Consider the following 24,212-nt stretch of genomic DNA (forward strand, 5'->3'; position numbering starts at 1 on the left):
CAACTATAGGCCAGGGAAGAGGTGATTATATAAACTGTAGAAGTAGTATGGAATAAAGGGAATGCCAAAGTCCAAAAATGGGAAGATGAGTGGGAAAACATGAGAGCATGTGATACAGATGGGCCCAGGTAAAGAACTGTAAGCAACCAAATGTCTATGGCACTGTTTAGAGAAAGTTCTAAGAGAATAAAGGAAGTAGAAGGATTTGGAACCAGTGAACTTTTGTATTAGGATTCATTTATTTATTCTTTGAGTATTAATTCATTCTATAAAAGGTAAATTTTTTGATGTTTCAAAGTCCTAAATTTACATATGCTATTTGTAACCCTATGGATGACTAGTATTAAAATTAAAATAATTTCTGCTAAACAGAAGGCCTTTAAACTCATATCTTCCTCTGTTTTTTCTATACTTAGCAGGAATCCACAGTTACATTTTTCTGAAGGCTATGGAGTCAGTCTTATCTACATAATCATCTATTTCAATTTTCCTATATGAATGCTTTTTATTGGTAGAATACCTTATGCTGACAACCACAGGACAGAAAATGAACAAGTTAAGAGTGAATGTATCTTACATCTCTTATATAAACTGTCAGTTTAATATTTTCAATGAAAGGTCAGGCTATGAATCATGGTTTTTAAAAACTGGATCTCAAAGCTGAGCCACTTAAAAGCTAATTATATTAGACAAGTCAGGAATCAAATTTTTCCATCTCAAAAAATGGACTAATGCTACATGCTTTGTAGAACATTTATTGAGCACAAGTCCACAGTCTTTAACTTATGGAATTTAGAGACTCTATGAAGGGCTTCCCTTGTGGCTCAGCTGGTAAAGAATCCACCTGCAATGCAGGAGACCTGGGTTCAATCCTTGGGTGGGGAAGATCCCCTGGAGAAGGGAAAGGCTACCCACTCCAGTATTCTGGCTTGGAGAATTCCATGGACTGTATAGTCCATGGGGTAGCAAAGAGTCAGACATGACTGAGCAACTTTCACTCATTCACTCATAAAGGAATCAAAAACATGTATGTAAGTGTAACTTAGGAAATTTTCCTTCTAAATGCATCTCATCTTTGAGATGTATTAAGAAATAATGTATTGAGATCTTTGAGAAATATTCCCTCACCTTTGTGAAAAGACTGTGTTCATTCTTTAACTAGTGCTTGATCATTATATTAGTACTAATTTTCACTCATCTACCTTTCTTCTAGACTATAACCTCCTTGAAGGATATATCATTTCCTTTTGTTTCTTGATACCCAGCAAAACATTTGACAGATATTAATAGTAGATCATCAAAAAACGTGTGCTGCTGAATATGAGACATATATATATGTGTGTGTGTGTGTATATATAATGTGTATATATGTGTATATGTATATATATTATACATTGTTGAATACAATATGTATAATATTCAACATGAAGACACAGACTCTACACTGTCACAATATGTGAAAGAATGTCAAAGCTCCCAAAATTTTGAGTGTAATATGTCCAATTATTTTCAGTGTTTATCTTTATTGAAGGAAGTGGGTAAGTAAAACTCTCTAATATGGTTATAATTTCATATTCATTAAATCAACATGGTAAAGCTGATGACCTTACCTTAGAATATACTTTATGGGTTACAATTAACTTATTTTCTAAAGCTGAACTAATAGATAAAATAGAGTTTTCTATTTGAGAATGCAGGTACTTTATACTCTAGTGCTCTCAATAACACTTTGAATGCAACATTGACCATGTTAAAGGTAAGTCCGAGATTAGGCACACAACAGTGTTAACAATGAGAATGAGATATTAGGGGAATTAGTTATCAACTGAAAAGCCATTCAGGCTTCATCAAGGGAACAATTTATACAAGAAAATCTTCCTGAAATGCAAATGATGTTTTCTAGCAACCTGAAGGACATATGAGACCCAACATAAGCCATTAACTAAACTATGCTTAATGTAATTTCTGACAGAATGTGCATTTAGTTGTGGAATATAAATTAATGAGAGATAGAGAAAAGAGACCTAAAAAGTGTCAGAGTTCAGCTCAGAAAGCAAAGTTCTGAGCTGAACTCCAGACCTTAACCCACCAGATTTTTAGGACAAATGGCTTCCATTGTGGTTTTTAATCTTAACTTTAAAATCATATATATAACATGTCTATGTACTTTTCAAAGTTCAGTGATTTATTTGCCTTCATACTAGGGGGAAAGCCATTAGAGATTTAATGAAAAATATAACATTTTCAAAAGGCAACTGAGATATCAATAAATAAAATCTAAGCATTGTGGATAGCATTTTTATACGTGCAATGCTAAAGTATGTAAGATGAGAAATCAGTAGCTTTCCACCATGTATTTATATCCACTTTTCATTTGTAAGAGATGCTTAAGAGAATGGATTAATGTGAAATAAATGTCTCTTCAGTGACATAATTTTGTTGAAGAAACCAAACATATTAAACACATTCAAATGTTGAAAGAAACTGGGTTAGAGAGGCAATTAAGAAAGAATTTCTTGAAAAGGAGAAAAATTTAAAGACTAGTAAGAACATAGCACCGTTTAGTAGAGAAAAGAAGGCATTCGAAAATAAAGTCAAATTGTTAAGACAAGAGAGCACAATGAATCAGTTTTGTTAGGAGGTTGATGAGTTTTGCTGCTTTCATGAGCACTGGAAGGATTAAGGTAAAGTGATTATTAGGGAATGTAGCTCCTGAAGAGGGTTGGATAAAACTCTTTGTTTTTAGATAGTTGATTAAAATATAAAAGGACATTTCCTGGGGCAATAGTGTTAATAGCTAACTTTTATTGAATGCATACTATTAACTTAATGTGTTTATTTCATTTAATCCTCACAACAAACATGTAAAGCAGATGCTGTTATCTTCTTTTGTGTAAAAGGAAATAAAGGCAAGAGTTGTTGAATACTTTGTTCACATTACAAAGGTGAGAATTCAAACCCTAACAGTCTGGATCCAGGATGCACTCTCATGTCTGTTAAGTCATTCTGCCTCTCAAGAGAGTTGTTCTAGAAGTCTATTTGCTTTAAAAAGGTATAGATCATATTCCAAGTAAAACCAACTTAAAGCTAAAAACAAAATCAATTTCAATAAAAGCCTCTTGCAGGAAGAAATGCTGTCTTCCCCACCTCTAAAGTTCCCAAATCACTACAGATAAATTGCTTTGCCTCTTGGCATGATGATCAAATATCTATTTATATTCAGAGCCAATGAACTGAAAATAAACCTTGATTTAGTTCAAATGAGACAAAAAGTAGAGTATATATGTCACCAGAAAAGTTTCTTCCAAGTAGTATCTGTTCTCCCCCAATACTCAGATATATATAACTTAAATCCAAAAATGGTGAGAAAATATAACCTATAAAAGATAATTCTCTAGAAGAAAACCTCTATTTTATTTCTTAGACTTCCCTAGTGGCTCAGTGGGTAAATCGTCTGCCTGCAATGCGGGACACCTGAGTTCCATCCCTGGGTCAGGAAAATCCCCTGGAAAGGGAAATGGCAACCCACTCCAGTACTCTTGCCTGGTAAATGCCATGGATGGAGGAGCCTGGTAGGCTACTGTCAATGGGATCACAAGAGTCATTCATGACTGAGCAACTTCATTTTCACCATTGAATATGCTGTTAGGTGTTGGTTTGCTATATATATTCCCTCTGTGTCCACTTTCTGGAGTTTTTAAATCATAAATAGATGTTGAATTTTATCAAAAGCTTTCTATGCATCTATTGAGATGACTATATGCTTCTCATTTTTCAATTTGTTAATGTGGTATATCACACTGATTAATTTGCTGATATTGAAAAAAATCCTTGCATCCCTGGGGTAAATTCCACTTAATGATGGTGTATGATCCTTTCAATATATTGTTGGATTCAGTTTTCTAGTATTTTGATCTCTTATGGTCCTTTGTATTTCTGTGGTGTTGGTTGTACTTTCTTCTTTTTCATTGCTAATTTTATTGATTTTAGTGTTCTCCCCCCCCCTTTTTTTTCCTGGAATTTCCATTAATGGTTTATCACTTTTGTTTATCTTTTCAAAGAACCATCTTTTAGTTTCATTGATCTTTTCTTCATCTCTATTCATTTATTTCTCCTCTGATCTTTATGAGTTCTTTTCTCCTACCAACAGAGAATTTGGCACATAATAAATATGATCCTTTCAGTTTTAGCACATTTCTTTCTCTTTCCTTGCACAGAATATTTCATTCAAAAGTGATATTGGAGGATAGGAAATGCCAGTCTATTTTGACATTTTTCCAGTAACCACTTCTTGCTTCTAATTAGTAAGCCCTGACCCTTGAGTATGGTTCATATAATAGTGCTCCTTTATATTACAGAAATTTCTTCCTGAAAAGTTTTGAGATTTATTATTTTTCCATTCAAAATGGCTTACAGCAGGCTTATTATTATGTAATAAGCAATAAGTAATCAATTATTACTTATGTAATAAGTATTACTATGTAATAATTAATAAGTATTACTATGTAATAAGTAATTACATGTAATTACTTATGTAATGAGTAATAATGGCTTATTACTACATGTTTCAACCTTCAGAAAAGAGTTTAAATTATTTTCCATGAAATTATGGGTTCCAGATGAATCATAGCCTGTGATTGTATATCTATTGATATTTCCAATAATGTATAATAATTAATAAGGCTATTTTCTGGTTAGAGTATAAGGAAATTTTTTGCAATATAACCTAATGACAAATGTCACATTTTCAAAGTAAGTGCCCCACACAGATAAGCATTTATAAAATTATATTCAATATATTCCAAGGCTGACATTTGATTGGCTAATACAATTCATGCCTGCATTTATAGGTGAATTGTTTTATAAAATGAATATTCACATTCTCTGAGACTTAAATGGCAACAGGACAGTATAAGTCAAACATTTAAAGTATAGAAGGTACTTGCCAACTATGTAATTGTTGGTATGAAGGAATATTTTGAACATTATCTGATCAAGATAAGAAGAAACTGCTGAGTTCAAATTACTAGGAAATACATGAAGAAAGTCTTATGATTTATAATCAGAGAGATTGATCCATTAGGCTTTAAGAAGAGGACAATCTGAGTAATAGAAAAATAGGTTCAGAACAGGTCATTGGTGTGTTCTGATTTCAAGGAAGTTAGGATACATAATTGCCAAACATTTATTTGAAAACAAACACAAATTGCTTCCTTTCAAAGACTTTTCCCAAAAAATGTTTAGACATACTCTCTGGGGATAAAAACAAAATATCGGTTTTAAATTACCATCTTTTTCTGGGAGGATAATTTTTTTTGAAGTATTTGGGCCTAATATAAAAATACATAAAGCTATCTAATGCACTGAAGGAAGTTATGTGTTAAAACATTTCAGAGAATATTATATAAAATGACAGAAGTTGCATATAACATTTCATGAAGCTTTATAAAATATAACAATCCACGAACATTTAATTTATATGTTTGAACAGTGGGCTTAATGTTATCAGCAATTTATCAAATCCATGAGGAAATCCCTGTATCCTACATATGGAACCATTGAAACATTCTTTAGAATGTTTCAATATTTTTTTAATAATCAAAACAGCATAGGTATGGCTTATATTTACTTATTATAAAAGGAAAAACTAATAGGAAAAACTCACTGAATGCTAAATCCATAAGCAGTTCCCCCCCCCCCCCAAATAGTCTTATAAAGTAGGACAGTAGGGAGAAGAAATCAGGATAGTTGCATAGTAGCCCAAATGTGTAGTTAATGTCATGAACTCTGAACCAAGAGAGAGCTGCTAATAATTCTTAGCAGTTTGTCTGTAGGAAAATTTCCAAACTTCTAAAAACCTCAGTTACCTTATTTGAGATAAGTAAGAATAATAATAGTTTCTAATTTACAATGTTATTGCAATGGTTAACTGAGTTTTAGGACTTAGCACAGTGCCTGATAAGTGCATATGATTATAACAGAGTACTACCTAATACTTATAGCATTTCATTTAAAATCCATAGCAACTCTGTTAAAAAATTCTTATTTAGAATATATTTCTGGACTTTTCTGGTGGCTCAGTGGTAAAGAATACACCTGCCAATGTAGGAGACATGAGTTCAATTGCTGGTCTGGGAAGATCCTACATGCCACTGAGCAACTAAGCACATGTACCCAAACTACTAAGTCTGTGCTCTAGAGCCCAGGAGCCACAATTGCTGAGTCCATGTGCTGCAACTACTGAAGCCTGAGTGCTCAAGAGTCTGTACTTGGCAACAAGAGAAGCTACTACAATGAGAAGTCAGTGCACCACAACTAGAGTAGCCCTCACTCTCCACAACTAAACAAAAGCCTGCACAGCAACAAAGACCAAACACAGTCATAAATACATAATAGAATATATTTCCTAGTGAAGAAAATATGTTTTCCCAACAGAGCTATAGATGCATTTTTTAAAAGATTGAGGTATAGTTGATGTACAATATTACATGTTACTAGTACAATATAGTGAGTGATTCACAATTTTTAAGGTTATACTTCACTTATAATTATAAAATATTGGCCATATTCCCTGTGTTTTATATATCCTTGTACAAGTATTATACATAATAGTTTGAACCTCTTAATCTCCTATACATATATTATCACCCTTGCCCTCTTTCCTCTTCTCACTCATAACCACTAGTTTGTTATCTAGATCCAAGTCTGCTTTTTGTTTTATTACCTAGGCAGTCATATATTTTTTTTTTTTTTACATTTCACATATGAGTGATATTATACAGTATTTATCTTTCTCTGACTTATTTCACTTAACATAATATCCTTTGAGCCCATCCATGTAGCTTCAAATGGCATTGTTTTATTCTTTTTTATACCTTAGTATTCTATTGTCTACCTATATACATATATTTATAAACATACACACCCCCCACATCTTTTCATCCATTCATATGTTGATGGACACTTAGGTTGCTTCCATACCCTGATAGTTATAAATAATTAAGCTATGAACATTGGGGTGCATTTATCTTTTAATATTACTGTTTTTGGATATTTTGGATGTATACTCAGGAGTGAAATTGCTGAGTCATAAGGTAGGTCTACTTTTAGTTTTTTGAGAAACTTCCCTACTGTTTTTCACAGTGGCAGCACCCATTTATATTCCCACCAACAGTGTCAGAAGGTTCCCTCTTCTCCAAATCCTTGCCAAAATTTGTTGTGGTCTTTTTGATGATAGCCATTCTGATATGTGTGAGGTGATAATCTCATTGTGGTTCTGGTTTTCACTTCCCTCATGACTAGTGGTGTTGAGCATTTTTTCATGTGCCTGTTGGCCATCTACATTTACTCTTTGGAAAATGTCTATTCAGGCCTTCTGCCCATTTTTTGATGGAGCTGTTTTTATGATGTTAAGTTTTATGAGCTGTTTATGTATGTTGGACAGTAACCCCATATTACTCATATCATTTGCAAATATTTTCTCCCATTCAGTAGTTGTTTTTAATTAATGATTTTCTTTGCTGTGTCAAAGCTTTTAAGTTTACTTTGTAGGCTCAACAGGAGACTCTGTTCCACATGTTTGCAATACTTATTATGGGACTGTCAGGCCACTCTGAATATGTAATTCTTTTAGCAAAGGCAAAGTATAAGAAGGAAAGCACAATGATATAAGAATTTTACAACTTTATGACTACATCAGGCCTACTAACATTATATTGGCTTAAGCATATTCCATGGATAAACCCAAAGTTAAGGGGCAGAGACTACTCTGTACATGGAGTGTTGGGGGGCAGGAAGGGGGGAAGGGATGGGTATTTCTAAGTAATAATTGAATCCACACAGTTGTATTTTGAATCTTTATCATCTTCCTGAAAGGAATTGCCCTCCCATGAATTCTAATGGATATCTGAGTTATTTAAGCACTGTGTTGATATCATAGTAACAATACTTCTCCTTGTATCAAGAGAGACTCTAGTGTAACTTAGATTCCTATAGCAGTTCTTTATAGAGTCATGTAATCACTGAGAGGGCTTCCCTGGTGGCTCACAGGTTAAAGCATCTGCCTCCAATGTGGGAGACCTGGGTTCAATGCCTGGGTTGGGAAGATCCCCTGGAGAAGGAAATGGCAACCCACTCCAGTATTCTTGCCTGGAGAATCCCATGGACGGAGGAGCCTGGTGGGCTACAGTCCATGGGGTCGCAAAGAGTCGGACACGACTGAGCAACTTAACTTTCACTTTCTAATTTTCAATCACTGAGAGATATCAGGAAATGTTAATCTCTGTTACCTAAAAGGGATTATGCCAAAGGGGATTATAGAGTCTTTTCAGATCCTACTGAAAAACAGATTTTTAAAGAGGTTGTCTCACTTAGTCATCATAACCGTGTGGTCATTAGGTGAAGAAAGTGAGATTCACTCATAGTTTCACAGTTTGCTTGACATGATCAGAGCTGAAATTCGGGAAGCACTCTTCTATGTCTAATATTCTTTCCTTTGAACCATTCTACTGTACCATAAAGACCAATATGCCTTACTCTTACTCAGTATGCCTTACTCTTTACTCTATATAAAGAGTATATTTTTTATATAGCCTCAAATTTTACTCTTCATAACTCTTTCAGCTTTGCTCATACTTTTAGAAAAGGGAGTATGACAGATTCACAATGAATTCATTTAATGAATGAATATTTGTTGAAAGCCTATTATGTGACTGGCATTGTTCTACTTGCTGAGGATTTGGCAGTAAACAACAACAACAAAAAAGTCCTCTTCATCAAGGGTATCACATTCTAATACACGAGGCAGATTTCATGCAAATAAATGAATAAAAAAGTTCTATATTTATTTATTCCCTATATGTTAGGACAATTAATATAAGTAGTCCTGTTCAGGCTTTAGATGCAACAATAGGCCTTTAATTGAACAGAGACCCTGAAAGGAATTACATGAGGAGCTGCTGACCAGCAGAAATGGCGAAAGTATTAACAGGTCTTAGGGACCAACAGATAATAAGTCACAAAGTTCCCTGGGCCGTGGGAATCTGTCCAGTTTCTGGAGATCAGCGAACATTCTGAGACTTAACTACTAGCTGCTGCTGCTGCTGCTGCTGCTGTCACATCAGTCGTGTCCGACGCTGTGCGACCCCATGGAGGGCAGCCCACCAGGCTCCCCTGTCCCTGGGATTCTCCAGGCAAAAATACTGGAGTGGGTTGCCATTTCCTTCTCCAATGCATGAAAGTGAAAATTGAAAGTGAAGTTGCTCAGTCGTGTCTGACTCTTAGCAACCCCATGGACTGCAGCTTACCAGGCTTCTCCGTCTATAGGATTTTCCAGACAAGAGTACTGGAGTGGGGTGCCTTTGCCTTCTCCTAACTACTAGAGATGTAACCATTTAACATAATAGTCAGAGGTGTATCTTTGCATGTAAGCTGATGGCTATCTGCTTACAGCTTGGTGATAAAAGAAGAACTCCTTTGGATGGCAGTCTGATGTCTCAACCGTGGGGTGGACATACTGAGAGAGTCATTTCCTAGGCAGGTTGATAGGAAATCTAGGGGTCCCCAAGGAGAGAGGGGTCTGGAATTCTCAAGGAGGAGGAAAGGACAAACTTTTCACAGTCTTTGTAGACCAGGACCTGGGGACTGGAGTCGATGAAAATGAGAGGGTAACAGGCAGGAAGGCCAGGGGTCTCCAAATGGAGGAAATAGCCTACAAGTGTCAGACATTTTTATCTCTCTTAAGCGGCAGGAGGAAACAAACTAGCAATATTTTTTCCTTCTCTATACAAATTTAAAGGGAGGTTTCTCTTAAAATACTGTGTTGCCATAATGACACCTGGTTTCCCCTAAAGTTAGCTATTCTTGAGCCTAGAGATAACCAATGCCTTTTTCTTATGGAAATGTTTGTCTTAAGCTATGCTAATGTACTATGCCTTTACCCCAAACTCTGTCTCCAAGTCGGTTCCGCCTCTTGGCCCAGAACCTACTTGACAAACCAGTATGTTATACTCAGATATTGTTCCCCTAATCTATGTAAATAAAACTATTTGTATGGTGCTCTGCCCTTCTTCAAGATTCAAATTAAACATTTTATGGCCCAGGATAGGCCATTTGCTGCTAAGATTATCCCAAAATGCATCTTATGGGTGAGGGGCCTGGTGCCATTCTGAATTTTAAGACATTCCTTTCTTTCATTAACAGACTGCTAGTGACTATATAACATCCAGCTGAAGACTAGCAGTGGGGTACTCTTTCTGCCCCCTTCTGATGCCTATGTCAGAAGCTTTCTCTATCTCCTTTATACTTTACTAAAACTTTATTTTAGCTCTGAGCGATCAAGCCTCGTCTCTGGCCCCGGATTGAATTCTTCTCCTCCGGGGGCCAAGAATCCCGGTGTATTCACGTGATTCAACAACAACCTTTCAATACTGCCCAGGACCTCTCAATGAGGGACTTTCCCAGTATTGCTTGAATCTGGATGTGTTTCCCCAATTTGGTGACATATATTTCTTGCAGCAATGTATATATGTATACATAATTACATCTTACTATATTACCTGTCCTCCTACTGTAACATACTACTACTATAAAAAGCTTTCTTATTTCTTGCTTACTTCAGTGTAGAGCAGATATTTTGCCAGTAAATCCTCTGAACCCGAAACCAAGAGTAAATCTTTTAGCAGACCATAAATCTTTCAGCTGAACAGTATACTATATATTATATAAACACATAGTTTTATAATGTGTGCTTGAAAAAGACAGATACAGGGACAGAGTAGAGCCCATGTAAGAACATAAAGGGTCTAGAGTCACAAGAGCGCTACTTTAGATAGGAGAAACATTTCCCGACAAATGGCCCAAGATACGACAACTGAGTACAAGCCTGAAGGGTATCAAGAAAATGTCTCTAGGGGAAGGGCTTTCCAGGGACATGAAATAGGAAGTGAGAAGAGGGTTGAGGTGGGAAATAGCTTCCCTTGTTTGAGCAGGTGTTCTCAAATTGGGGTCCTTGAACTAGCAGCATCACCATCATCAATGAACCTGGTAGGCAAATTTTGGTCTCTACCTCAAACTACTAACCCAGAAGCTCTGGAACTGAGCACTGAAATCTGCGGACTAGGCGATCCTAATGTTACTTCATGTTTGAGGGGTATTGTGTTTGAAGAACAACAGGAGGTAAATGTGCTGAAGCATGACAGGTGAATAGGAAAGTTTTAAGAAATGAAGTCTAGGTTACATAATGAAGGACTTTGCAAGGCTCTTATAAGGGCTTTGGATTTTACAAATTATATTCTCAGTCATACTGCAATAGCATATCCTTTCTATTGAGTTGGCAAAAAAATTTGTTCAGGATTTCCCATAAGATGCTATGGAAAAACCTGAACTTAATGTCCAGCCCAATATAATATATTCCTTAATGGCAACACATATAGTTTATGCACTATATATAACTAATATGCACGTTTATATAACTAACTAAACAAAAATTGGTAACGTAACATTGCAAATTATATAAATAGTCATAGTTATAAATTACACCTGCTGAATTTATAAGTACTGCTGACACCAATTCTATATAAAGGGTTTAGTTGTAAGGAAAATATCGGTTCTATTCCCTGATGTGACATTAAAATGAGTTAAAATGTAATAGAAAAACTGATATTGTGGATATAGACAAACTGACCATGGATAAATATTTGTGCATGAGAGTCAAACCAAGAAAGTAAATTGCATTCTTAAATCTGGCAAAGGATTTGTGTGATTTAATAAACATATTACACAGATTTAATAAGCACAAGAGTCCTGGGGATCTTAGTTTACAACCAACAAATTTAATTGGAATTTACATAAACACAACCCTATCCTTATATGGTTGCACCTGCAGGCTGCCTTCAGCAGCAACTAATATTTTCATTACTAAGCTAAAGTTAGTACCTAACAATTTTATAATGCAAGTTTATTTCCTGAAGTATGCCATCAGTAACTCCCAGCAAAGACAGTAAAGCACACTGAAACCACGCTGACAGTGTGAGTGAGAAATGACTGATGCAAGTTTCATCACAGTAAAATGATTTGAGGTTTTGTTGGTTTTTGAACCAAATGCCAGAAATTACTAAAAATGTAACACAGCAGCTATTTCAAATCATGTCTCAAATTCCAGCCTGTCTACTCCTCCATTTTATATAAAGGACTTGTGGATTTTGGTGTGGGAAGTAGGGGATCTTGGAGCCAACTCATAGGTACAGAGAGAAAATGATTTTGGAATATCCATGACCTCATTTCTCTAGTAAGAAGGTAATACTAATTTAACTGCTATACCAAGACTAAGTAAAGTCCCTTTAAATGATAACTAAAAACAAAAGAGCTTCTTCCAATAAATTGAAGGGGAATTGAAACCAGTTTTCATGCACAGAATGGCAACTATATATGACTTTTTCATTTGTATAGGAAGATATTACATTCTGTATCAGTCTTGTTTAAACATGTTCCTTAGGAAATAATCTGAATTTTATTTTCAAAATAGTTTGTAATACAGAGGAACCAGAGATCAAATTGCCAACATCCACTGGATCATCGAAAAAGCAAGAGAGTTCCAGAAAAACATCTATTTCTGCTTTATTGACTATGCCAAAGCCTTTGACTATATGGATCATAATAAACTGTGGAAAATTCTGAAAGAGATGGGAATACTAGACCACCTGACCTGCCTCTTGAGAAACCTGTATGCAGGTCAGGAAGAAACAGGTAGAACTGGACATGGAACAACTGACAGGTTCCAATTAGGAAAAGGAGTACATCAAGCCTGTATATTGTCATCCTGCTTATTTAACTTATATGCAGAGTACATCATGAGAAATACTGGGCTGGAAGAAGCACAAGCACGGATTAAGATTGCCAGGAGAAGTATCAATAACCTCAGATATGCAGATGATACCACCCTTATGGCAGAAAGTGAAGAGGAACTAAAAAGCCTCTTGATGAAAGTAAAAGTGGACAGTGAAAAAGTTGGCTTAAAGCTCAACATTCAGAAAAACGAAGATCGTGGCATCCGGTCCCATCACTTCATGGGAAATATGGGAGAAACAGTGGAAACAGTGTCAGACTTTATTATTTGGGGCTTCAAAATCACTGCAGATGGTGACTGCAGCCATGAAATTAAAAGACGCTTACTCTTTGGAAGGCAAGTTATGACCAACCTAGATAGCATATTGAAAAGCAGAGACATTACTTTGGCAACAAAGGTTTGTCTAGTCAAGGCTATGGTTTTTCCTGTGGTCATGTATGGATGTGAGAGTTGGACTGTGAAGAAGGCTGAGCGCCGAAGAATTGATGCTTTTGAACTGTGGTGTTGGAGAAGACTCTTGAGAGTCCCTTGGACTGCAAGGAAATCCAACCAGTCCATTCTGAAGGAGATCAGCCCTGGGATTTCTTTGGAAGGAATGATACTTAAGCTAAAACTCCAGTACTCTGGCCACCTCATGCGAAGAGTTGACTCATTGGAAAAGGCTCTGATGCTGGGCGGGATTGGAGGCAGGAGGAGAATGGGATGACAGAGGATGAGATGGCTGGATGGCATCACTGACTTGATAGATGTGAGTCTGAGTGAACTCCAGGAGTTGGTGATGGACAGGGAGGCCTGGCATGCTGCGATTCATGGGGTGGCAAAGAGTCGGACACGACTGAGCAACTGAACTGAACTGAACTGAACTGAATATAATAATTTTATTGTACAAATGGGGGATTCCCTGATAGCTCAGTTGGTAAAGAATCTGCCGCCCTGGTTCAATTCCTGGGTCTGGAAGATCCACGGAGAAGGGATAGGCTACCCACAACAGTATTCTTGGTATTCCCTCGTGGCTCAGCTAGTAAAGAATCTGCCTGCTTTGAGGGAGACCTGGGTTCAATCCCTGGTTTGGAAAGATTCCCTGGAGAAGAGAAATGCTACCCACTCCAGTCTTATGGCCAGGAGAATTCCATGGACTGTATAGTCCATGGGGTTGCAAAGAGTTGAATACGACTGAGTGACTTTCACTTTACTTCATTGTGCAAATGCATCATTTAAAAGGGGACCCTCAATCAGCCAGAATTTCCTTCCAAGGAAGAGAGAAATGAAAACAGAAGTGAAATACATATAGCCACAAAGTAATAGTTACAGTGAAACAAAAATAGCAAAAACTGAGTAAAGAAAGAAGAAATACTAAGTGAGACCAAGGAAATCTTAAGTAAATGGGAATAATTAATGGTTCTAAATAATATAAATTTTAATTGGAAGGAAAAACCCTCTCCATTGGCTTCCTATTGTCAAAATTTCCAATTCCAGGTAATGTTCTGGCACTTATTTCCACATAGGTCTTACCAGTGTTGAGTAAATACACTCTAGTCAGCCCTCAGGTTCTAGTACTTCCTGATGACTCACCATAGGGCACCCATAGAAACTTCATAGCATTGACATATAGGAGATCTGGAAATTTGTTCTAGAGAACTGATGTCGCATGGGGAAATTCTCAGTCAATAAAGATAAGAAACCCACTTTAAAGATAAAATAGATGAACAGTAAATATAAGCGGGTGGGGCGGGGGGGGGGGGGTGGGGAGCGGAATACACCATGCTAATACTAATCTGAAGAAAGCAGGAGGTGTTTGGGAGGTACACAAATACTGACTTCACAGAAGGGAGGATACAGTTGGCCATGTATTTTATCACTCAGGCTACTCCTGACACCTGGAGAAAATTATGAAGGCTTCAGGCTGGGCCCCAAACCCCATTGTCAAACTTGGTAAAGGAGGACTTCAAGGTCTACAACAACTGAGACTTAACAGAGGAGGCTAATAGGGGTAAATAAAAAACACAGCTTTTGGCTGCTGATTCAACCACCACCTTGAGGGGACCCTGGAGGGCAGAGGAGACTGAACAAAACAAGAAATCACCTGGGTGTGAACCAGTGTGCCTTTTGTCAGAAAAGAGGACACTGGAAGCGGGAATGTCCTGAATGCCCTCCTGTGGGATGCCCATGGGGTGACCCCAACAGGCCCCAGTTCCTTGCAAATCTCTTGGATGAGAGACTCCTGCATACTGACCAATGGGGTGCCAGATCTCACTCTGTCCCTCCTCATTACTCGAGCAGGGCCTCAGGTCATCCTTGATGTGGAGGAAAGAGAACTGAATTTCTTGTAGACACTGGAGCCACCTGCTTTGTTCTGAATTCGCCAGGTGGCTCCGTCTCCAATTGTAACTATACTGTGACAAGTTGATGGACAGCCAAAGGTAGGGCAATTTGCATCTGCCCTTACTCATGGAATCCAGTCCATTATTATTACTCACTCTTCTTTCGTATATACCAGAATGCCCTGTCCCCCTCATCAGGAGAGATTTGCTAAATAAGTTAGGAGCTAGTACAGTCTTAAACAGGATGAGTAAAAGGATATAAGGAATCCAAACAGAGAATGAACCCATTAGTAGTCCCAGGTCACCTGTTGGGCAACAAAATATTCCCCAAGACCTTCCCTCCCAAGTTAGAGTAGATTCTGAAATTTGTGATACCTTGGTACCAGGAAGGACAAAATGTGTTCCCTCAGTAAAAATAAAGCCTGGGGGAAATATCCCTGGAAGAGAGCATATCCTTTATACCCTGAAGTCCTGAGGAAAATCCAAACTCTCCTCAGCAAATTCCTAAAGCACAGATTCATTAGGCCCTGCCAATCCTCTTGCAACCCCTAATCTTACCTGTTCAGAAGACTGTTGGGGAGTATTGGTTCGTGTAACACTTATGAGCAGTGAATGAAGCAGTCACCTCCAATCACCCATGAGTGTCAAAACCCTGGCACATTCCTCATCCAAGTGCCAGGGAATAGCCAGTATTTCTCTGTTTGGGACCTCACCTCAAAGATGCATTTTTCTGTATTCCTATATATCCAGACTCTCCATACCATTTTGCCTTTGAATGAAGAGACCCTGTCACCCTGGAGGCTACACAATATACATCTTACAATGCTTCTGTGGAGTTTTCAGAACAGCCCCTATCTTTTGGGAAATACATTAGCAAGGGAACTAAGTCTTGAGAAGGGAACTCTGCTATTAAATGTTGATGATTTTTTGATGAGCAACGGGATCAAATCAAAATACTGTTAGGGTCCTAAATTTATGGCAAAAAGGGAATATAAAATCTCTTCAAGGCTCAGATATCAAAGCAATGGGTTCAATATTTAGGATTTGTGTTGACCCCAAGAGCATGTGCCCTGGCCATAGATCATAGACAGTAGTTAGTGCATTACCATCTCCAGCCACAAAGAGGGAACTCCAAGGCTTTCTTGAAATAGCTGAACTCTGTTGTATCAGGATTCCAAATCATGGCCTTATAGCTAAGCCTTATATGAGGCTCTAAAGAGAGGAGAAAGGGAGCCCCTTCAATGGAATAAGGACAACTAGCAGGCCTTTTAGACTCTAAAGACTGAGTAGAGAACCAGCAATGGGGCTTCCAAATTTGGACAAGTCCTTTACTCCGTCTGTTCACAAGAGGTCAGTGATAGCATTAGGAGTCCTGACCCTAAAGCTGGAACCAATCAGAGACCAGTGGCTTACTTTTCTAAACTAGACTTGGTGGCCCTGGGATAGCCAAGATGCCTGTGGGCAGTAACAATCACAGCCCTGTTGGTTAATGAGGCTTCCAAGGTCACCCTGGGACAACATTTATATGTGTTAACCCCTCATCAATTCAATTCTTCAGCACTCAGCCTTCTTCACAGTCCAACTCTCACATCCATACATGACCACAGGAAAAACCATAGCCTTGACTAGACGGACTTTTGAACTGTGGTGTTGGAGAAGACTCTTGAGGGTCCCTTGGACTGCAAGGAGATCCAACCAGTCCATTCTGAAGGAGATCAGTCCTGGGTGTTCTTTGGAAGGAATGATGCTAAAGCTGAAACTCCAGTACTTGGGCCACTTCATGCAAAGAGTTGACTCATTGGAAAAGACTCTGATGCTGGGAGGGATTGGGGGCAGGAGGATAAGAGGATGACAGAGGATGAGATGGCTTGATGGCATCACTGACTCGATGGACATGAGTCTGAGTGAACGGGAGTTGGTGATGGACAGGGAGGCCTGGTGTGTTGCGATTCATGCGACCGCAAAAAGTCAGATACGACTGAGCGACTGAACTAAACTGAACGCTTCTACTTCAGAAATAAAGTTTTGTTCAGGGAAAATAATATACAACTTGGAAATATAGCAGAGAGATGTTTGTGTGACCTTTAATATCCATGATATTATGCCCTAAGAGGCCCAGCTGAGAGTCAGCTGATTCTTTGAAGAAAATGGAGGGGTTGGAGGCAGAAGGAGAAGGGGATGACAGAGGATGAGATGGCTGGATGGCATCACTGACTCGATGGACATGAGTTTGGGTAAACTCCGGGAGTTGGTGATGGACAGGGAGGCCTGGCGTGCTGCGGTTCATGGGGTCGCAAAGAGTCAAACATGACTGAGCGACTGAACTGAACTGACTGAACCCCTCATCAGGTATAATCAGTGCTGGAAGTCAAAGGACATCATTGGTTGACTGGTGGAAGGCTAACAAGATATCAAACCCTCCTAATGGACGCCCTCAACATTATCTTAGAGACATGCCAAATCCTAAACCCAGCAACTCTGCTTCCAGCAGTCAAGAGTGGACATATTGCATCAGTGTATAAAGACCCTAGAACAAACTTATTCCAGCAGGTCTGATCTTCTAGATGAGCCTCTTGATAGCCCTGAGGCTGAATCTTTACTGATGGGAGCCGTTTTATAGAAATGGAAACCCAAAAAGCAGGGGAAACTTAGTTTCTAGATGAAGTCATAGATGCCAAGGCTCTGCCACACTAGACATCAGTCCCAAAGACTGAACTCATTACATTAGTGAGAGCTTTGTAATTAGGGAAGAAGAATAAATTAAGTATTTTTATTCACTGTAAATATGGGTTCCCTGTGCTACATGCTCATGCTGTCATTTGGAAAGAAAGAGGAATATTAATCGCTAGAAATTCTCCCATAAAACAAAGATTTGACTCTTGAACTTTTAGAAGTAATGCAGCCTCCTATCCAGGTAGCAGTACACTGTAGATGCCATCAGAGGAATGTATCTTTTGTGAGCCAAGGGAACAGCAAAGCTGATCAAATTGCAAAAAAGCAACTAGATTGCAGGAACTTGAACAAGTTATAGCTCTAGTGATTGGCTCCCCTAAATTCCGTGTTCCGCACAGGAACAAGAAAATGCTGACAAATGGGGCTATGTGAAAGGAAACACAGGCTAGTTTAAAAAGAGAGAAAAGGTTTTAAACCCTGAGGCCCAACAATGGTAACTCTCCAGGCGCTTACATCTCCCTACCCACTTTGGGAGGGATGCATCATGGAACTCGACATAAAAAGGCTTTTTCAGGGAAGAGGATTAAAAGAAGAGTAACACAAATAACGCTTACCTGTGATTTATGTGCCCACAGACCCATCTGACCCCCTCTTCATTCCTCAGGTCAATTCAATGCCAAGGGACATATACGGGGGAAGACAGGCAGTTAGATTTCACGCAAATGCTCCTACAATAAGGATATACATTTCTTTTGGCAAAATGGCAATCCACTCCAGTATTCTTGCCTGGAAAATCCCATGGATGGAGGAGCTTGGTAGGCTACAATCCATGGGATTGCAAAGAGTCAGACACGACTGAGCAACTTCACTTTCTTTCTTTCTGGTATTGGTCAATATTTTCATAGGATGGGTTGAAGCCTTCTCCACCCAATCTGAAAAGGCTATGGAAGTCTATAAGTCCAAACGGGGCTTAGGAAGCCTCACTATGAACAAAACTAGTGGAGGTGATAGAATTCCAGTTGATCTATTTCAAATCCTAAAAGATGATGCTGTTAAAGTGCTGCACTCAATATACCAATAAATTTGGAAAACCCAGCAGTGGCCACAGGACTGGAAAAGATCAGTTTTCATTCCAATTCCATAGTAAGGCAATTCCAAAGAAAGACAATGCCAAATAATGTTTAAACCACTGCACAATTGCACTCATCTCACATGCTAGCAAAGTAATGCTCAAAATTCTCCAAGCCAGGCTTCAGTAGTACATGAACCATGAACTTCCAGATATTCAAACTGGATTTTAAAAAGGCAGAGGAACAAGAGATCAAATTGCCAAAATCTGTTGGATCATCAGAAAAACGAGAGACTTCCAGAAAAACACCTACTTCTGCTTTATTGATTATGCCAAAGTCTTTGTGTGGATCACAACAAACTGTGGAAAATTCTTAAAGAGATGGGAATAGCAGAACATCTTACCTGCCTCCTGGAAAGTCTGTATGCAGGTCAAGAAGCAACATTAGAACAGGACATGGGACAATGGACTGCTAAAATTGGGAAAGGAGTACGTCAAGGCTGTATATTGTCACCTTGTTTATTTAACTTTTTTGTAGAGTACATCATGCAAAATGCTGGGCTGGATGAAGCAATATTTTGACCACATGATGCGAAGAACTGACTCATTGGAAAAGACTCTGATTCTGGGAAGGATTGAAGGTGGGAGGAGAAGGGGATGACAGAGGATGAGATGGTCGGATGGCATCACTGACTCTATGGACATGAGTTTGATCATGCTCTGGGAGTTGGTGATGGATAGGGAAGCCTGGCATGCTGCAGTCTATGGGGTCACAAAGAGTTGTACATGACTGAGCTACTGAACTGACTGACTGACTGAAATCCCATTTAAAAGAAACAATTTCCTGGTTTGGACTTCTAAAGTCCCTCCAGAGTGGTTATAGTCCCTTTCTTATAGTCAAAATCATACAGGGGTTTGCAACAGACCTAAGGATGGACTAAAGCTATACCCCTCTTAGCACCCCCAGTCATCAGGAAAGGTAGAGAAAATGAACCATACTTTAAAGAAAACCTTAGCAAAGCTCTGCCAAGAAATGGATAAACCCTGGACCACCTTGCTTCCTATTACACTCCTCAAGTTCCATTTATCCCCCAGGAATGGGGACACAGTCCATTTGAAAGGCCTTTTCTTTTGCTACTAACATTCTACTGGATGAGGACATGAACCAGGCCCTGAGATATATCATTAATTTAGGACAAGTTCAGAAGACAGTCAAGGACAATGCCCACAAGACACTACCAGCTTCCACTAAAAATACAGAGGAGGGAGCATTTCCTTCAGAAATAAACCCCAGGGACCAAGTTCTTAAAACTTGGAAATAGGGGTGTCCTTAAGACCAACTGTTGCCAAAATGGAAGGGTCCCTATTAAGTAATTTTAACCACCTCCACTGCTGTGAAACTGCAAGGAATATCCAGTTGGGTACATTTGTCCAGACTAAAACTTTTATCTCCAGGAATCCTGTCAGTCACAATAGAACAATACATCTGTGAGACAGTGGAAGATCTGAGATACCTATTCAAAAGACAGGCATCATCATGGGATAAGTAAAATGATGCATTGGGTTGGCTCCTACTTGAAATCTTAATGAGACTTAGGACCTCTCATTTAATTGGCTGATATGGTTCTTGACAATTGTCTGGCCCCTGAGCACCTTCTGGCAAAACAAGGTAGAGTTTGTGTGATAACTAAAATGTCCTGTTGCACTTTGATCAATGCAACAGGACATGTAAAAGTTTATATTAAGAAAATATACACCCAGCCAGAGTAGTCTCATAATTTTGGCAGAGGCTATATAGCTTCCATTATCTGATCAACAGTTAACCCTGAAGTCCAAAGTTAACCTGGTTCCTTCTGTTTCTAGGCCCTTAATGGCTATTGTTGTTCTTTTTAGCGCTTGTTTGTTTAACCTTTTGGTCAACTCTCTGTCTTTTAGGGTCCAATAGTTTGAAGCAAGGCTTCATGATGGCTCAAAGAATTCAGCCCATTCCAGTAGAGTGAATTAGGTCATTACAGGTCTTTGGAAGCAGTCAGTGAGAGAATTATATACTTTTAAAGCAGGATAAGGTCTTTAGCCCCTGTCCAGTAGGAAGAAGTTTCAGAAGATATCTTCTAACCTTCTGCTCCTTAGACTTCTTAAGAATAAAGGTGTAGAGTCTCTCAGAGGGGAATGAGACAGACCTGGGCCCTGGAATCCATGCTGCAGTGCTGCAATGCTTGCACTTGGACACACCTCTCCTTAAGCAACAAAACTGGAAGAAATTATATAGGACTAAAAATAACTGCATGCATGTGTGGTAGTGGTGGCTTAATTGCTAAACCATGTCTGACTCTTGAGACCCCCCATGGACTGTGGCCTGCCAGGTGCCTCTGTCCATGGGATCTCCAGTCAAGAATACTGGAATGGATTGTGATTTCCTTCTCCAGGGGATCTTCCCAACACAGAGATCGAAATCAGGTTTCCTGCACTGTAGGCATTCTTTACTGACTGAGCTATAGGGAAACATGCATGTGTAGTTAGGGCAAATTCTGGACAAAAGACACAAAGACACCAGAAAAATCCAACTTTAACTTCTGAACATTCCAGAGCAAAAGCAAGTTTCCGAGCATGCCCCCCTGTACACATCACCTAGAGGATGGGTAAATCACCTAAGCCATCCCTCTGGGCTGACCCCCTGGACACACCCCAACACTCATCCAATATAAGGAACAATCTCATCCCCCCTTGGGGAGTGCACAAGCAAGGGAACCTGCTGTTTGTTCTTGCTTCCTCCCCTCTGCTGAGAGGGTGACAGGCAGGAAGTCCAGGGGTCTCCAAATGGAGGAAATAGCCTGCAAGTGTCAGACACTTTTATCTCTCTTAAGCGGCAGGAGGAAACAAATTTAAAAGGAGGTTTCTCTTAAAATACTGTGTTGCCATAATGACACCTGGTTTCGCCTAAAGTTAACCAATGCCTTTTTCTTATGGAAATGTTTGTCTTAAGCTATGCTAATGCACTATGCATTTACCCCCAAACTCTGTCTTCAAGTTGGTTCCACCTCTTGGCTCAGAACCTGCTTGACAAACCAGTATGTTATACTCAGATATTGTTTCCCTAATCTATGTAAATAAAACTATTTGTATGGTGGTCTGCCCTTCTTCAAGATTCAAGTTAATCATTTTATGGCCCAGGATAAACCATTTGTTGCCAAGATTATCCCAAAATGCATCTTATGGGTGAGGGGGCCTGGTGCCATTCTGAATTTTAAGACGTTCCTTTCTTTCATTAACAGACTGCTTGTGACTATATAACATCCAGCTGAAGACTAGCAGCGGGGTACTCTTCTGCCCCCTTCTGATGCCTATGTCAGAAGCTTTCTCTATCTCCTTTATACTTTACTAAAACTTTATTACACAAAAGCTCTGAGCGATCAAGCCTGTCTCTGGCCCCGGATTGAATTCTTCTACTCTGGGGGCCAAGAATCCCAGTGTCTCTGCATGATTCAACAACAAACTTTCACTGCTGCAGCAGGGGCCCCAGTAAAGCCTTGCCTGAAAAAAAAAAAAAAAAAAGCAGGAGTAGTTGTATAAATTTCAGACAGAGTAGATTTCAAGCCAAATAAAGATTCACGGATAAAGAAGTTTTTCTATATACTAATAAAAGGGTCAGTTCTCTAAGAAGACATAATTTTTGTTGTGTGTGAATCTGACATTATATGTCAAACTACATAAGGCAAAAACTGATAGAAATGCAAGAAGAAATAGATGTATCCATTATCATGAATAGAGGCTTCAACACCCCTCTCTCAGAAATGGACACACCCGGCAGGCAGAAATCAGTAAGGACAGAGTCTGATTCAACAATGTCATCAACTAACAGGATATAATTAACATAGACTACTTTATCTAACAACATAATAAAATATACAAACTAATTGTTTACAAAATATGAACATGCTTCTCAAGCTCCTTAGCAACATTTTGGACCATAAAACACATCTTGCTGCTGCTGCTGCTAAGTCGCTTCAGTCATGTCCGACTCTGTGCGACCCCAGAGACAGCAACCCACCAGGCTTCCCCGTCCCTGGGATTCTCCAGGCAAGAACACTGGAGTGGGTTGCCATTTCCTTCTCCAATGCATAAAAGTGAAAAGTGAAAGTTAAGTCGCTCAGTCATGTGCAACTCTTCGCGACCCCATGGACTACAGCCTACCAGGCTCCTCTGTCTATGGGATTTTCCAGGCAAGAGTACTGGAGTGGGGTGTCATTGCCTTCTCCAAAAACACACCTTAACAAATTTAAAAGAATAGAAATCATATGATATCTGATTACAGATAATAAAGGAATTAAACTAGAAATCAACAATAGACAACTGGAAAATCCCCAAATACATGGAGATTAAATAACATAATTCCATGTGACATACGGATCAAAGAAGAAGTCTCAAGAATAAATAAAATATAATTTTAAACACATTAAAAATAGAGATGAACATCACCATTTGTAAGAAGTAGCAAAAGCAATGCTTATAGGAAGCTTTATAGCACTGAATGAATATATTAGAAAAGAAAAAATATCTAAAACCAATCATCCAAATTTTCACATTAGGAAACCAGAAAATGTAGACCAAATGAAATCCCAAGTAACCAGAAAAAAAGAAATAATAGAGCCAAGAATTTATAATAACTATAAGTGAAATATAACATTTAAAAATTGAGAATCACTCTTGTACATCTGGTACTTATATAATATTGTATATCAACTATACCTCAATTTAAAAAAGAGTTAGAATATAAATCATGAAATTGTAAACAGAAACTAGAGAAGAACAACAAAATCAAAAGCTGGGTCTTTGAAAATATCAACAAAACTAATAAGCTTCTAACTAGGCTAAGGGAAAAAGAGAGGACATCAGTTACTAACATTAGAAATAAAATAGAGAGCATCACTACAGGACCATAGAAATAAAAGCACTATGAAAAGAATACTATGAATAGTACTTACAATTCTAAGCCCATGTTTGATAACCTACCCAAAATGCATCCTACTTTCAAAGACATAATCTGCCAGACTCACACAAGAAGAAATCAATCATCTGAATAAAATTACATTTATTACATGAATAAATAAATAATAATCTTCCAAAATAGGCATTAGTCTAGATGGGTTCAATGGTGAATTCTACCAAACATTTAAGGGAGAAGCTATATTAATTCTGTACAATCTCTTCTAGAGGACAGAAACAAAGGAAATACTTTCTAACTCATTCTGTTAGATCAGCATTTATCCCAGCACCAACACCAGACAAAGATGCTACAGGAATGCTA

Source organism: Bos javanicus, chromosome 26 (genome assembly GCF_032452875.1).
Source record: "Bos javanicus breed banteng chromosome 26, ARS-OSU_banteng_1.0, whole genome shotgun sequence".
Lineage (NCBI taxonomy): Eukaryota > Metazoa > Chordata > Mammalia > Artiodactyla > Bovidae > Bos > Bos javanicus.